Genomic DNA, 5,506 nt, shown 5'->3' on the forward strand with positions numbered 1-5,506 from the left:
TGCAGGGAGTGGGGGTCACGTGTGGAGGGTCCAGGTTGGTGGAGAACCGGGGGCTGGTGGCTGGGCAGGGCTGCCAGGTGACACCCTGGTCACGGCGTGTTTGGGAAAAATGTGCAGAGAAGGGTGGACGGGGCCAGGAGGGTGGGCACCCCACGAGTCTCTCTGTAGACGCCCTGGGTTCTGCCAGACCCCAGGCCAGGTGGCTGCCCTGGGACCACCCTTGGCAACGTCATCAGGTTGAGGCACTGATTCAACAGCAGGCCTCCGCTACCCAGCTCTGTGGCAGCGAGCGAGGGCCAGCACCGTCCACCAGCCAAGGGCGGGCAGCGACACTCCTGGATGACACAGGCGGGCAGTGACACTCCTGGATGAGGCAGCTGGAGCCCCACACCCTCCGGCCGCTCACCTGGGCAGAGATGATGGCCGCTTGTGGGTTCATTATCGAAAGACCTCTTCCAGATTTGGGGAGTCCTACATGGCCCCCCTTCTTTAAAACAGCCACATAATTTGCATGTCTTAAGTCTCTTTGTGTGTGTGTGTGTGTGTGTGTGTATTTTTCTGAAGCTGGAAACGGGGAGGCAGTCAGACAGACTCCCGCATGCACCCGACCGGGATCCACCCAGCACGCCCACCAGGGGGCGATGTTCTGCCCATCTGGACCGTCACTCTGTTGCAACCAGAGCCATTCTAGTGCCTGAGGTAGAGGCCACGGAGCCATCCTCAGCGCCCGGGCCAACTTTGCTCCAGTGGAGCCTTGACTGGGGGAGAGAAAGAGAGAGACAGAGAGGAAGGAGAGGGGGAGGGGTGGAGAAGCAGATGGGCACCTCTCCTGTGTGCCCTGGCCGGGAACCGAACCCGGGACTCCTCCACGCCAGGCCGATGCTCTACCGCTGAGCCAACCGGCCAGGGCTGTAAGTCTTTTTTTTTTTTTTCTTTTTCTTTTCCAAGTGAGAGGAGAAGAGATAGAGAAACAGACTCCTGCATGATCCCTGACTGGGATCCACCCAGTTACATCCATCTGGGGTCAATGCTTGAATCAACCAAACTATTTTTAGTGCCTGAGGCTGGTGTTTGGACCAGCTGAGCCACCGGTTGTGGAAGGGGAAGAGAGAGAGAAGGGAGAGAGGGAAGGGAAGAGAAGCAGATGGTCGCTTCTCCTGCGTGCCCTGACCAGGGATCGAACCCGGGACATCCATCCACCGGGGCCAACGCTCTATCCTCTGAACCAGCCAGCCAGGGCCCATCTTAACTCTTGAAACAAGCAAGTCCCCTTGTTTTTTCTCTTGAAAAGTAAAAGAAAAGAAAATGATGCCTGAACCAGAGTGGCCACTGACAGGAAACAGGGTCATTTCTAGAGGGAAGTGGGGGTCGTGAAAATATTCCGAGACTAGAGACAGACGGCGGTTACACAATTGGCACGGAGAAATGCCACCCATTTGCACACGGAAGGACGGTTCACTTGGGCCGTGGCGGGGTGGCTCAGGTGTTCGGGACAGGAGGTGGCTCAAGCCCCCCCTCCCCTGCAGTGGTCTCTCTCTCCTGTCTTAACATCCGAATGCTGAGGCATCGGACATCCTGGCGTCACAGATGTGGGAGGCAGCAGCGTCCTCGCCACGCTCTTTCTCGAGCTCGTTGAAACGTTCCCAGAAGGTAAATCTGTACCCGGATATGGCACTCGATATTTAAGCAGCCACAGCTCCCAGCAAACGGGAACATCTGTGACTTGGGAGGGACAATAAAAAGTAAAGCTGGTCCCTCCTGAGCTTGGGTTTTTCGTGAATAATTCCTCCAGGCAGAAGGAGATGTTCTCTTTCATATTAAAAAAAAATAATAAGTTAATATATATAGCATATATAGCATATCATATATATATAAGGTCTACTGGAAAGTTCTGTCATTTCTCTCACAACAAGTTTCGACACATAAGCACATGTTTATTTGGCGCATGTGTGCCTCTCTATTTGTATCACTTAATGTAGACATACTGACGTAGCAAATGAACTAAAACAAAGTTGATTCACGTTAGTCTTATGTGTGAAGCGACAGTGTACCCGTGGCTACTGATAAAGTTCATTGACGCCACTGTAATGTTTACGAACTTCAACACGGAAGAAATGCTTCAGAAGCATGTCTGTCGCATCCACCATATTCCCCGGACTTAGCACCCTCCGACTCTCACTTGTTTTTGTCTTTACAAAATTTTTTGAAGGGCAAAAAATTCAAAACTGAAGAAGATATCAAACAAGCACTGGTTCCATTTTTCACATCAAAAGAGAAAACATTTTTCAAAAATGGGATCTACAAATTGCCCTCACGCTGGCAAGAAATTATTAATAATAATGGCTATTATATTATTTAATCAAGTTTATTGACGGTAAGAAAAATTTGTATTTTGTTTTATTCCAAAAAGGGACAGAACTTTCCGGTATACCATATATATATATATATGGGTGGGTGGATGGATGGAAGGATGGATGGATAGATGGATAGATAAATAGTAGATAATAGATAATATTGATAGATAGATACATACATACATAGATGGATGGATGGATGGATAGATAGATAAATGATATGATAGATGATAGATAGATAGATATGAGAATAGATGAGTGGATGGATGGATTGGATGGATACATAGATGATAGATAATAGATAGATGGATAGATACATAGATAGATAGATACATAGATGGATGGATGGATAGGATCATCATATATATATATGTGATATGAAGATATTCTTCACTTCTCGTTAGCCTCCTAAAGATATGGCGGCGATTTCCGTTCTGTTAGAGACACCAACTGGCTGCGGTTATGGATTGGGGACGGAAACATTGTCTCTGGCTGGGATCGGGGGGTGGGGGTGGGGTGGCTGGCTGATGGAGTTCTGTTTGTACATTATTCATACAAATTATCAGCTAAGTGGTAAACTTCATAGTCAGGGTCAAGTGCAGGGGACTCTGTGTTTCGAATGATGGCTCAGAAAAGGGGTTGGCACCGAGGGCTCACGCGCCCGTCGGGCGAGACCGAAATTTTGCTCGTGACTCCTCTAAGGATGGAGACAGAGGGTGGACGTGGTCGGGCGGAAGACCACACAGACCCCTTTCAAGGATAGACAGTCTCCTTTTGAACAGATCCTTTTGTTGACTCCCATCCCCCCTCTTTCACCTCAAGGATCTGGGATGTTTTTTCTTCTCTCTGGTCCTTGCTGTGTGTGGACCCTCCTCTGCCCATCACCCGGGCCCTGCTGGGAACAAGCTGGGATTGGCTCCTGGAAAATTTGTGAATTAATGTCACCTGGGTTATTTGTGGTCAAGAAAGTAATAAAGATAGATAGATAGATAGATACAAGGATAGATGAGTGGGTGGATGGATGGATAAATGGATAGATAGATGGTAGATAATAGATAGATAATATTGATAGATACATACATACATAGATGGATGGATGGGTAGATAGATAAATAGATATGATAGATAGATAAGATAGATATGATAGATAGACAGATAGATACAAGGATAGATGGGTGGGTGGATAGATAAATAGATATGATAGATAGATACGAGGATAGATGAGTGAATGGATGGATGGATGGATGGATGGATAGATATAGATATGATAGACAGATAGATAGATACAAGGATAGATGGGTGGGTGGATGGATGGATAGATAGATGGTAGATAATAGATAATATTGATAGATAGATACATACATACATAGATGGATGGATAGATAGTTAGATAAATGATATGATAGATGATAGATAGATAGATAGATATGAGAATAGATGAGTGGATGGATGGATTGTTGGATGGATACAGAGATGATAGATAATAGATGATATAGATAGATGTATAGATAGATACATAGATGGATGGGTGGATAGGTAGATAAGTAGATATGATAGATAGATGATAGATAGATAGATAGCTAGATAGATAGATACGAAGATAGATGAGTGGATGGATGGATGGATGGATAGATAGATGTTAGATAATAGATAAATGGATGATAGATATAGACAGATGATAGACAGATAAATAGACAGATGAGATAGGTAGATAGATATAAACAGTTAAAATTTGAATTAAATGTGGCCAGCTGTTCTTGGGGGCAGGCGGGTGGAAGGACACCTGAACAGCCACGGTAGCCCCGGGGGAACGAGGGACATTTTCAGGACGGGGGAGTGACCGTGGGCTCTGCCCGGTCACGTCACCGCGCCCGCCCCATGCTGCCCCGTGTTCTGCTCCCGGGTCCCCTCGGGCAGCCTAGTCCCGCCCCTCACTGACCTTGTGCACCTGTTGCTTCCGCCACGCAGAACAAACTCCCTTCCACCCCCTTCTCGAGACATCGCTGCCTCTTCCTCCTGCGGCCACCAGCTCAGCCGGGCCCTCGGTCCCCGGGCAGCCCCTCTGATCCACACCGGGGGTCCCACCCAGACCCCCCAGGGTCCACTTCGGAAGCGCCCAGGAAGTTGTGACGTCGGCAGTTGGACCACAACTCAGCCAGGAGGGGGCGCTGGGAGAGAGGAGACCGGTGGGACGCGGGGAATGTGTCTGCAAGAATTTGAGCGACTTTGGCAAACCCTGTCCTGACTTCAGTGGTGCCCACTTGGTGAACGCTGAACAAGGGTCCCTGTGTCTGGGCGGCTCGTTGGGACAGGAGGGGGGGGTGGGGGCAGCAGGAATGTGGGAGGTGGCAACTCCCACGAAAGCTCCGAGCAGTGGACTCTGAGTCCGTCTGTGGATGCTCCTTGCTCACGGGGCGGCCGGAGACGTGTCCCCATTGGTGTGATGGCCAGCTGACTTTTTGGAGTGGCCCAGGGGGGCGCTGAGCTGAGCTGCAGCCAATGACATGGGGACCCTGGAGGTTTGAAGGGGGGTGGGGCTCGGGAGCCCTTTTCCTGCCCGAGTGGAAACAAGCTGAATATGTAAAGTGACAAAGTATGGAAACAAGATAAAAGAGAAGTGAGACAATTTTGGAAATACAATATAATGAATAATGTTCAGACTGGGCATATACATGTCTTATACAGTTTAAATAAAAAGTTAAATTTTTTTCTAAACAATATCAAATATAAAGAATAGCCAGGATGTTTTTATGTCACATAGGAGTTAGTCTTATGGATATCAAACAAAATAAACTATTGCCACTCTAGGGCAGTAAAAGCTTCACTCTTTAAGACATTGAAATCAAACAAACTATAAGCTACTATCATAAATATAGTTGTGTTTATATAATCTTAGGGAATGACTTATTCAGGATATTTTGGTGATGAACACTTATTATCTTGACAGTCTACATAGAAAGTTGGAAACTGATCAGAAGAGCTCTTGATAAAAGCTTCATATTGGATAGGAAGAGATTCAATACAACAAAGCTCATCTTCTCACTGAAAGTGTTTGTAATATGAGGACAGCTGGCTGGCACCTAAGAGAACAGCATGCAAAACTTAATGGTTAATACAGTTACATGAGCAAAAAAAAATCTTGCAAATTAAGA

The sequence above is a fragment of the Saccopteryx leptura genome, chromosome X (genome assembly GCF_036850995.1).
Source record: "Saccopteryx leptura isolate mSacLep1 chromosome X, mSacLep1_pri_phased_curated, whole genome shotgun sequence".
Taxonomy (NCBI): Eukaryota; Metazoa; Chordata; class Mammalia; order Chiroptera; family Emballonuridae; genus Saccopteryx; species Saccopteryx leptura.